Source organism: Notolepis coatsorum (assembly GCF_963971535.1).
Source record: "Notolepis coatsorum genome assembly, chromosome: 16".
Taxonomy (NCBI): Eukaryota; Metazoa; Chordata; class Actinopteri; order Aulopiformes; family Paralepididae; genus Notolepis; species Notolepis coatsorum.
Window position 1 is genome coordinate 47,647,730 of NC_140180.1, and position 12,971 is coordinate 47,660,700.

A 12,971-nucleotide genomic window follows, 5' to 3' on the forward strand; every position below is an offset into this window, starting at 1 on the left:
GCCTGATGCAGTCGCTCTCGAAACTGGCTAACAAAATCTAGAACATTAGTGGGTGTGCTGGCACCCTTTGACATGAACCGTTCTTTAAGAACTTTCAGAGGCCCTCTAACAGTGTGCCCAAAAACGAGCTCAGCAGGACTGAAACCAAGAGACTCCTGTATGGTCTCTCGCGCAGCAAATAGAACAAGGGGGACACCCTCATCCCAATCTTTCTCTGTGTCTAAGCAATATTTACACAGCATGGACTTTAAGGTCTGATGCCAACGTTCTAGAGCCCCCTGAGTTTCAGGGTGGTAGGCACTGGACACTATATGTCGGATACCCAGGGACTGTAACACTTGCTCAAATAACCTAGACAGGAAGTTGGTGCCTTGGTCCGTTTGTACTACCTTAGGCAGTCCAAACGTGGAGAAGAACTTTGTCAAAGCCTTAATTATTACAGGCGCTGTAATTCTGCGAAGAGGGATAGCCTCAGGGAAACGGGTGGCGGTACACATTATTGTCAACAAAAACTGATTGCCGGCTTTGGTCCTTGGCAACGGACCAACACAGTCAACTATGACATGTTCAAATGGTTCACCGACCGCTGGTATAGGACAGAGGGGAGCAGGTGGAATTACCTGGTTTGGCTTTCCGGTGATCTGACAAGTACTACAGGTACGACAGTACTGTGCTACATCGGACTTCAAACCGGGCCAAAAGAAATGTTGAAGTATTCTGTTGTATGTTTTAGTGACTCCCAAGTGTCCAGACCAAGGGTGGTCATGGGCCAAGAACAGTACATGCTGACGATAAACTGCAGGGACAACAATCTGATAAACAGTGCTCCAGTCTGGTACCTGATCTGGTAGCCCTATCTCCGATTGTGCATGCTCTGCCAGTCTAGTACCATGGGACCTCCATGTACGCATCAAAACGCCTTCATCCACAAAATAAGAATGCAACTCTCTCCTCTGTTCTATTTCAAGAGAAGAGAAACATTTTGCAAGAGAAGGGTCAGCCTTCTGGGCAGTAATTAGCATTTCACGAGTAACGGGTAACTTCAATGCGTCGGAACTAGTTACAGTTGTCTGTGGGGGTACCTTACTATGAGTCGGTGGTTTGTCAGCGGTATCAGAAGTTGGAGCCAGCAACTCCTCCCTGACAAAGGCTGAAGCAAAAACAGAGTCAGACAAATTAATTTCATCACCTCTCTTTTTCAATTGAGCCCGAGTGACAACACTTGCAGAAAAAACTTCAGGGAAGTTCTGTGACAAGTCATCAGGCAGAGAATCTGTGTCTGGGTGATCCAACACTTCCAGCACAGCGTTCACCTGTCCTCCAGCTAAATCATTTCCCATGATAAAGGAAATGCCTTTAACTGGCAAGGAAGGTCTCACCCCTATTTTAAAGAAACCAGTGACCAAATCAGATTGTACATGAATACAGTGTAACGGGGCTGGCACGAAACCCATCTCAATACCTTGAACTAGGACACTAGAACCACAGGAAGATTTCTCAGACAGAGGTAGTACATCAGAGAGGATAAAGGATTGTGAGGCTCCAGTATCTCGTAAGATCTGAACTGTACACTGATCTTTTGGATGCCCTGTCAAGGAAACTAAACCCTTGGAAGTAAATGGCCTGAAACAAGGATCGAGAACATCCTGATCATTGTGCATCTGTTGATCGGAATCAGGTGCCATTTTAATCAGACCAACCCCTTTGGGTTGTCTAAAATTCTGAGAGGACGGTTGCTGCTTACGTTTCAACGTTAAACAGTCAGAAATAACATGACCAGATTTATGACAGTAGTAACATGTCCGCTCCTCTTTTGAGCGTGGAGGTGACATTTTTGGTCGGGCGTGTGTGAATTCTGAATGGTTGGGGACAGAAGGTTTCTGAGAGAAATCATGGGGGAGAAACGAGTCACGCCTATCTACAAACACAGTTTTATGGGTTAGCGCAAACTCATCAGCTAATACAGCAGCTTGCTGCAGAGTGGACACTTTCTGCTCACTCAGGTAAATTACAATACGCTCTGGCAAACGATTCTTAAACTCTTCTAATAGAATGAGTTCTCTGAGAGAGTTAAGATCTGAGGCCTTGCTTGCTGCACACCATTTATCAAAGAGAGTTCCCTTCTCTCTAGCAAACTCTACAAAGGTCTGGTTGACAGCTCTCTTGTGACTGCGAAACCTCTGCCTATAAGCTTCGGGCACAAGCTCATATGCACGAAGGATGGCAGCCTTCACAGTATCATACAGTAAACTATCTTCTAGGGAAAGTGTTGAACAAACCTCTTGGGCTTTACCAGTCAATTTGCATTGAAGCAACAAAGGCCAGACCTCTCTTGGCCAGCGCAATGAAGCAGCAATACGCTCAAACACATTAAAATAAGTATCAACTTCTGTCTCTCGGAACGGAGGCACCAAAGCAATGTGTTTACTTATATCAAAAGTGTGTGATGAATAAGCTGTGGAGGAGGACATACCCGGGCCTTGTGGAGGAGTCGGTGTAGCATAGTTGGATTCACTCCTTAGGACTTCCAGCTCCAACCTCCGCAGTCTGAGCTCTTTTTCCACTTCATGCTCAAGCTCCAACCTACGAATGTTAACAGCCCTTTCATTTTCTGCCTCAAGCTCCATTCTACGAAGCCGATACTCCGCCTCACGTGCTTGTGCCTTCTCCTGAGCCTCCATCTGGAGACGGGCTATTCTAACCTTGACCTGGGCCCCTTCTCGAGACCCAGTTGACACAGGAGAGGTCAAGTGAAAATGTGGCAATGTGACGTTCACACCTGCCTTTTCAGCACCATGGGCTTGCTCCCAAGAAGGCGGTGCTTCCGTAGGTTCACCAGGAGGACTTGCATGTTCATCAGAGACCGCAGGTAAAACAAGCGTCCCCTGCTCCAACAGCTTATCTACCACAAGACACCTGATATCCTGCTTAAGATGCTTTTGTTGAACCGAGAGTTTAAAATGTGTGGCAATCTCCACTAAGTCTGCCTTGCGGCAGCTATCTAGCGCTTCCCAAGTAGGATTGCTCAAGAATTTCCCCAGATCAAAAGTACTAACTGCCATAATTTTTTTTTACACAAATGCCATTTTTACACATTTATGTTATGACCCCTGTGAGTCTAAGGGTAAAGGGCTGTAACATAACAGTTGGTTGACAGAAAAGATGGACCAGGTTTGTAAACAACAATGATATTTATTGAATAGAGGCAAAGGAAGCACATGTAGCTCAGGGGTGAGCCCAGGCCAAAACAACAAACAAACACCACTATACTCCAAATAAACACAATCTAATCTATGGTAAAAGAGATTACATTACCTAAACTACTCTTACCTAACCAAAACAGGAGAAAACAATGTCCAAAGGAAATGGCAGCTCACCCCATCTGTGCTTCCTGAGAAAGAGAGAAAAACACATTAATTATACAGAAACAAAAGCAGAATATATACAAAAACAAACTATAACTAACAATGCTCTCTCTGTGGCCATACACACACAAGGAAATTACTACTAAGCACCAAAGGCCAATAAACGAAATGCAATGCTGTCAAAGTTACAGGTTTACCAAAATCACAACATGCCTAGCCTCATGCCAGAGAGAGAGAGAGACTGAAGTGAGAAGCCATGTTTTAACAGGTGTGGGGTGATCCATGATTGGGTGGTGTGGATTGAGTGTTGGAGTCTGGAAAGCCATCCACCAATCACTGCTGTGTTGCAATAATGGAAGGATTGGCCTGGCAGGGACCAATGGGGAAGGGAACAATGGCTGGAGGGAGGAAACAAAATGGAGAACACACACACATGGAGACACACACTGGGGAATATATACATTGGGATGTAACAATCGTTTTGTGCGACACCAAGTGAGCGGTGCGGACGTCCGCACGGTTAGAAAATTGGAGCTTCGCACTTGGAGTCCGGTCCGCGTAGGAGGATTTCCTATGTTCTCACTGGGAGACGTCGTGCCATCCGTTGCTACCATCTACCGCCGCGTCTCTAGTGTGAGACGTCGTCATCGCTCTCAATGTTTCCACGAGAGGATTCCTATGATCTCACTCCTTTTCCGTGGGTCCCGTTTGCTGAGTTGCACGTCGGCAGTGTTCTGTGGTGTGAGGCATCGTTATCGCTCTCTAGGCTTCCACGGGAGGATGCCTATGTTTCTCACTCCGTTTTCATGGACCCCGTTTGCTGTGTTGCCCGTCGGTAAGTGTTCTGGTGAGTCTGAACAGGACCAGACTCAGAACTTTCATTTCATTCATGGACTCTAGAAGATTCACCTGTGTATTTTGAGTTCTCCCTTAAAGGGACAGTACCGCTTTTTTTGTTGTGAATAAATTATGCGCTTGTTTTGGTTAACTCTGATTACCTGTCTGTGTCGTGCAATTGCGGTCGCATTACAATCCCTAACAAATACTATAACATTAGTGTTCTGAAGGATCAGATTAAACCGAATATATATATTTATTTATATATATTTAATTGTATTTGTATATCCCCTGATATCCCTTGTATATTCCTTGTACAATATGCATTGAATATCCCTTCTAGTCTACTGAACATCCCATAATAGTCTCCATTCTACCATTGGACGAGACCTTGGTGCCAGGTCGCCATACCCCTCAGACCAAGTTCAATCGTACCGCTCAACATGTATGGACAAGTCCTAGTTCCGCGTAGGAATATGTCTACCGCACCACTAATGGTACTATTTGTTCATAGTGCGTATATATACTGCGCTATTAAAGTAGAACTTTCTTTTAGTCCAGTTCCTTACCCTCCAACAGAGTGACAGACGCAAAAGCCTCCCCGCGAACCACGTGTGGGCAGTAAGGCCAATTCGGCCCAGTATCGGCATTGAGACATCGTGTATATTAATATTTGAATAGTCATATTTGGCACTATATCATCGAGTTGGACGTATTCTATTAAGCTAATAATAGTCTATTCATATGTAGTGCCTCGTGCGGTAAGAGTTCTATAGTAATCAGCACCCCCATCGTTTCGGGCATCAGCTGGACGCTTATCCAGGGTGGTTGACCCCACGTGAAGCTGCACCCGAGGAGCTCCAGGCCAAAGAGCGAGTGGACCTGTATATTGGATTATTCTACCGACGACGGCTAGCCTTCCCCGGCTTGGATTATGCTTTGAGTACTTTGATTATTCTATGGATAAAGGCCAACACTGCGGTGTGTTGGAAATACCCCCCCGGAGAGGACGACAGGTGAGACGGCGCTCTGCACAGTGAGGTCGCCTCACGTCTCTCCGTCGTGGACCGGAGGACGCCGGCCACAGAGGGTCCAACTGCATTCATCTGTGGATCGAGGATCGTTGGGCACCGTGTCGCACATCTGTGGACTCTCCCAAGATACCCTCGGCCAGACGGGATCCAGCCAGTGACTCTCTAACCCCCCCCCCCCTTCCAGCTGTCCTACAAGCAGTCGGAACCTTCCCCTAGTGTATCCAGCTATATAATCATTCAAGTATCATTGCTATTGTTCCCTAAATATTCCAGGTTGTATATTTGCTTCCTGCGCAATCAGAGATTGGACATTCGATATTGATCTACCTACGAATACTCATTTGCCATAAAAGTGCATACTATTTCAAATCATAAATGTAATTAAGTGATCGTTGTACATACCTTTTGCTATGTATTAAAACTCAAACTTTCGATTTGGTACATTTGTGTTGGATCCGTTTATCAGGTGGGAGTGTTCAACATATTCATACCTAGTACTGGGTGGCCAGAGTCTAAAGTACAAGAGGTAGTGGTAGTAAGTATCATATCTAACCATACAGTCAGGGAATTGTACCCCTCAGTTACAATTAGTGTAGCCTAATCTTTATCTGCAACTGTGAAGAAACACCCGATTGGTTTAAACAGAATGAATAGAAAACATATATATATAATAATAAATAAATAAAATATTTCTTAAGAAAATTCAAATGCCAACGTAACGAACAAAGGTTAGAACGTTCGAACGTTTGGGCTCAGCCCTACTAGACACCACACATAACACTGGAGAAAAACAGATCAGGATACATGGAACAGACGAACAGGGATACAAATACATCCACACATAACACCCCCACACCCAAATGTATGTACATACCCCAGAGTAGACAGTGGGGAATGAACATAAAAAAAACTAGGTGCTTACACTGTACCTACAACCTACATGTTATCTATACCTTTGACGTGATACTTATTTAAATTGTAAGATTATTTTATATGACCTTTCTTTCCACAGTGGAAACACTCACGAAGGTCTCTTTTCACCCCTTTCTCTCCACTGTCACCAATGTTACCGCTACCAGAGGCTATGGGCTTGTCAACAAGGCTCCATTTTGGCTTGCCCTCTCCATTACGCATGGGATAGCTATGTTTATCGAAAAACATTGTGTGTTAATACAAACTCATCAGCGAGAACTGCCGCTGCCGAACTCTTAGTCACTTATTGCTTATTGATATAATATACAGTTCTTTATGCAGATGATTCAACATTGTATTACGCGGCACCATCATGCAATGTACTTAATGAAGTTTTGAGTAGAGAACTTAAAGTTGTGCATGACTGGGTAGTATGTAATAGACTTGTCCTTAATATCTCCAAGACTAAATGTATTGTGCTGGGAACAAGGCACAGGTTATCTACAAATCCAAAGCTTCATTTAAACTTGTGTAATTCAGCAGTTCAACAAGTTGAAAGTACTAAACTCCTTGGAGTGATGCTGGATTGCACTCTGTCTTGGTCTCAGCATATTAATTATATTGTTTTAAAAATGGGAAGAGCAATTGGTATTTCCAGGAAATGTGCTTCTTTTGTTGCCCGTCCCCTTTTATGTCAGATAGTGCAAAGTTTAGTTTTATGTCATCTTGACTATTGCTCTGCGATGTGGTCATCTGCTGCCAGTGGTGACCTCAGGAAGCTCCAGGTGGTCCAGAACAGGGCAGCACGGTTGGTACTGGGCTGCTCACTAAGGTCTAATGTGAGCCGTATGCATGCCCGCCTCTCTTGGCTTAACGTTGAAAATAGATTGTCTTTTAATATACTTGTGCTGTTCAAGTTGGTCATGAGCAGTAAGACTCCTGTTTTTATATATAATCAGATTGTTTTTAGTAATACTGTGCACGAGCATTACACTAGAGGTTCCAGTAGTGGGCAGCTTGAATTGCCAGGTCCTAGAACCAGCGCTCTGGGGAGATCTTTTATTTTTAGAGCATTAACTCTGTGGAATGGCCTGCCTCGGAACCTCTGCTGCATTTACAGTAGATTCACTTTTAAAAAGAATCTTAAATTGTTTTTAACACTGTAAAGTAATTTTTTGTTTTTGTTTTACACTAATGTAATTTTAGCTATATTAATTGTTACAGTAGGTTCATTATGCATTGTGTGTACTGACTTTTAATAATTTTGTTTTTTGCAATAGTGATTGTTTTTGTGTGTTTTTTTGTGTGTGGACCCCAGGAAGACTAGCTGGTTGCTATCGCACCAGCTAATGGGGATCCCTAATAAAATCAAATCAAATATACATTGCAATGCTGTCAGGCAAACAATAAGCCTTAAATTCCTCAAGAAGAACGAGGTCTTGCATCTTCTCTAAATTGTCAACTTTCTCCAAAGCACACCATCGGTCAAATAACAACTCCTTCTCATAAGCAAATTCCACGTAGGTCTGTGAATTGTTTTTCCTGAATGCACGGAACCTTTATGCCTCCGGCACCAATTTGTATGCTCTGAGAATAGCAGATTTAACCACACTGTAATCTTGGTTATTTGGACAAAGTGATGCATAAACATGCTGTGCCTTCCCAGTAAGTGCACTCTGGAGAAGATGTGTCTAGTGATCATTAGGCCATTGAAGAGTGGCTGCCACATTTTTCAAACAGAGAAAAACATATCAATAGGGATGCCTCGATCAAGTTTTTGCCACCGATACTGATCACCAATCGTCTATGAGCCATATTAGCCGATACACTGCCGATACCGATCGTTTTTGGTTTTCTTATAGCAGCTGGCAGTATTATACTGTAGGTCTAACACAGGCATTCTCAAAGTCCGGACTAAATTATCTAATCTAATCTTAGAAATTAAGTAAAGTGAATAGTACTGGGTGTTAAGCATAAGTATCTAAGTTAATTTACTTCTGACCATTATAGTCAAAGTATTTTCCTATGAACTGAAACTCCTAAGATCGCATAAGGCTAGCATCATTGGCGTTCAGTTACAGCTATGAAGAACGATAGCTAGTTAGCCAACAGCTGCAAAAACGAATGCCAATGATGTTGATATCAGGAGCTATCAGTAGCTACTAGCTAGCCAGCTAGATAACGCCTCATGAATTAACTCATTCAGCGCCTAGAGGTCGCTGTTTACCATGTGGTAAGAACGCCACCGCTTTAAAGATTAGGGATACATGGCAGTGTTTGCAGGGCTCAAACTATATTTTATATCATAGCAATGGATATAAAACGATTGCCCATTTGACATCGAGTATCTATCGTTCAATTTGTAAAAAATTAAATAAAAATGTCATTCATACATTCCCGTTGTATACCGTGGTGAATATGAGTATAATTTTAGAGTAATCAATCCTGTGTAATCCCAGAAAACGCCGCTATGCAGCGTTTAGTGCATTTCACTAGAAACCGTGGCGTTTCTCGCATATGTGACTCGGCATCGTCTAGGCCGACTTTGTGCGGCAGGTTACATTCCTCAGAAATCACGAAAATGTCTCGCATTTCAGCAAATAGGTCAAAATAGAAATATTGCATTTTTCTTTTTTTTTATCCACTTTTTCTCCTTATTTTTCTATTTTTCTCCCATCCCAATTTTCGCCTCGCCAATTCTCCCTTCAATTCTCCCCTCCCCTGTCTCGAACGTTGCTAGACTATGCCTCCCACTGGTCGGCTGCAGTGAGGACCAAGCCTTGCATCACGTGTCCCCTCCGGTACACGAGGAGGCAGCTGTCGCATCTTTTCACCTGAACAGCGCAATCTCTCAGTGGCGAGGAGTAACGCGTGGGAGGCTCACGCTGCCCCCGATACTTCCTGATTCTGCTGTACAGGCGCACCAACCGACTTGTAGGAGTCGCTGTCCACAACGTCCAATCCCCACCCACCGGCGTTCCCACCCTCTAACACTGCCAATTGTGTTAGTATGATGACCAGCCAAGCCGGAAGCAACGCAGAGAGCTGGGCTCGATACCAGCATCTCCTGCGTTAGTGGCGAGCGCCTTGCCCACTGTACCACTCAGCCGCCCCTAAATATAGCATTTTTGACTGCTTTGAAGTGTTCTTTCTCTGATTCCTTATTTGCAAAACGTAATACAACTTGTAAATTAGTTAATTATTGTTAGATTGTCCGACAGTATGTATTCAGAAACATTGGGAAAAGACTAAACTTGCGGGGCTCAGCGGAGCCTCTGAGGGGGTGTGGTCTGGTGTGTGTGGGCGCCTGTTCATTACAGGGTACTTGAGACTGAGGTGCGAAAGCAGACAGACAGAGAGCTCTGCTTAAGAGAACGAAGCCTTCGAAAAAAGCATGCATAGTGTAACATTAAGTTACACTGCTATCTTAACGTTAGCAAGCTACTGTAAGCATGCATAGCGCGACCTGTGTAAAGTTAAGTAACTTGTGTTCCGCGGGGAAAGACCGTTCCATTTGTAACACAACTTCAAAGAATAACATCCAAATTCCGATCCTGATGCGCATTTCCTTCATTCCACAGCACTGAGCTCGCAACGTATTTCATTGATACTCTGGCCAGAGCCACAAACGTTTCAATGCTGTCTTCGGGATGATTTTAATCCAAACGTCCATTCAGAAACTTTGTATTATGAAATAATTCTGGGATGTGTGACTATTTCCCTATGCATTGGTGCGAGTTCAGCTGAAAGTCCATAAAGTCCATGACATAAGTTTATGAGATGCTCTGTTCTTTTGTTGTGTTTGAGGTGTATGTTGTTGAGTGTGTGGGGTTTTTCATGTATCAATTTGAAACAAGCCTCTTGACTGTTGGAATTAGGGAGGTTAAAAATAGCTAATAATATTATTCAATATTAGACATTCATTGATCCAGAGGCAACCGGCTATTCGTCTGCTATTTGTAGATATATCAAGACAACAACACAACTTGCCCTCAGGGACAATAATATTTCATCTATTTAGATACAGTATGTATGTATTATTTACAGATAATTGAAGGTACCTCAAAACATGAAACCAAGCCATGTCACACATCTTGTGTGTGTGTGTGTGTGTGTGTGTGTGTGTGTGTGTGTGTGTGTGCATGCAGGGGCGTAGCTGTAGATTCTGGGCCCCATGAAAGAATGTATTTGTAGGCCCACAATTAATGCGAGCGCGCGTCAGCGCGCGAGCCGATTATTTTTTGGCCATTTATTTATTGATAAACGCATAATATGGTTTTTACCTATACATTCGGATCAGCAGTTCAGCACCTGCACTGTTGGTGGGTGAGCCTAGTAAAGGATGTCGCATTGCGTTCATCTTCAATGAATGGACCAATGCAATAGTCTACCAAAGAACCTTGAGTCGCACTAGGCTGGGAACAACCCTGGGTCAAGTGATAGTAAACTGGACTGGACGAACAACATCGAGGCCCTATAGGAAGGGACAGAGGCAGAGCAGACTGTTCTTCCTGGGAGGGCTCAGGTCTTTTAATGTCTGCAGCAAACTGCTGCAGATGTTCTACCAGTCTGTGGTTGCTGGTGCCCTCTTCTTCGCTGTGGTATGCTGGGGGGGGGGCAACACCAACACAGACAAAATAAACAAACTGGTCAAAAAAGCAAGCTCTGTGGTGGGAGCGGACCTGGACAGTCTGGAGGTGGTGGGGGAGGACGAGGAGGAAGCTGTATGCTATCCTTGAGAACCCCTGCCACTCCCTTCATGATGAGCTGACCGCAATGCGGTCCACGTTTAGCCACAGACTTATCCCCCCCCCGACATACCACAAAGCGCTTTGGGCAGTCCTTTGTGCCGGTGGCAATCAGGCTCCACAACCAGGCAGGGCCAGGACGGGCCAACTGCCGTGGACTGGAGGAGCTGGGTTGTGGACTGTAACCAATTAATTTGTATTATTTAACATCATGATTGGACTTGTTTCTTTTTCTTTTCACCACTTTTAGCTCTATTTTAGCCCTATTTTAGCTCTTTTTATCCCTATGTATTTGTCCATCTTGTTTTTAACACATACTAATAAGTGTATGTTATGTATTAACTGTTTCCACTAACTGTTTTGAAATTTCTGTTATGCTGTAATGGACATCTGAATCTCCCCTTGGGGATAAATAAAGGTTTTCAATTCAATTCAATAGCAGATCTTCTACCTCAGACACCACTACAGGTGGCTCAGTATCTGTGGAATCCTGTGTCGGAGCCTCACTTTGTCCCTGACATTGACTGTCCATAGCTGCTTCCTCCTCATCTGTGCTGTGTTCACACACCACATCACTGAACAAAAGGCACATCCATATATCACAGCTCTAGATTTGCATCCGACACATCGCAACAGATTAGATGGGATGAGATTCAAATGTATTGTCATTATACAGAACAAGTACAGTACAACGAAAAGAAGTTTGGCATCCAACCAAAGTGCAAATGTAACAGTAAAGTGCAATAGTAATATACAATGTACAGGTGATTAAACTGGGTATATAAATTAGTACTACTGAGTAGGGCTGTCACGATTCGTCGCCCTGGTCAACGATGACATTTTGTCGATTTGCATATTCAGGATCGACGCATCGTATTGTTAATTGTATGTGCCTTTTGCGGTGGAAGTGGCAGATGTTCAAAGTCATAACATGCACAACATGAAATCTAACTAATGCGCAGTGAATCATGTTCAAAATATATATAACTTCTCTTAAACCACTATTCGTGATTCTGCCTAGAGCCAGGACTCGACAGTCACAGTGCGCTCACATTTGATAACTTCCGTGTTTCACTCCAGCTGGAAGGGAGGGGCTGAGCCTGATACCCCCACCTTACATTTTTAGCCTGTGTTCTACAGCCTGTGATAACTCCTCTTGCGAGTCGAGAGTGGAGAGATAACACACAATACATATAATAATTCATGGAATATACTAAAAAGCTAGTTATGGCCGGTAAAAATCTCTCTGACTGGTATTCTTTTACAGTTATCCCTGTTCCAGACCCTCCCAGTGGAGATATCCACTAAACAATTATTGGGAGGACTTCCGGTTTGTGATGTTCTGGTGAGCAGGCACATGAAATAGCTCCCGGTCAATGAATATCAAAAAAAGGAAGTAAAACAATTCAAAACGAAATAAAAAGTGACGATTCGATGACAAAAGAAAGAAGGAAGAATGAACACGGGGACAAATGAAAGAAAAGCAACCCCAGATGAAGTAAATACACAGATGGAAAGGACTCAACACAAGGCAATGATGCAACAGGTAGAACAAGCTAGCGGGACGCTGAATGTCAATGCAGAGAAGCTACAGGCTATCATACGAACTAGCTTACAAGCTAACATAGAGGCTAACCAGGCCACCACGTAGATTGGATTAGGAGCAATACGGAGCATACATTGTAACACTGAAAAATCCAACAGAGGTGGCAATGAAGCGTCGGAGCTATGTAGAAATAAAGAAAACTCAGAAAAAGAAAGGAACCAGGTCCCGACAACGTGCAGGAGGCGGCGAAGGGACACGGCACGGAGAGGATGGAAGGTGCCGGGAGGGGAAGGAGAGAGGCCTACGCTGACGCAGAGGATGGAGAGGGCGCGCAGATGGACCAGAACCGAGAGACGAGGACAAGGAGAGGAGGACGGGAGGCGGAAAAGAGGGGACCTGGACCGATTCAAAGCAGATCAACTATGAAGAACGACAAAGGGACACGAGAAAGGGGCATGAAGGGACACGGTGATCCAAGGAAAGATACAAGACAAAATCAACGTGGAAGAGCACCCAATACAAACATACA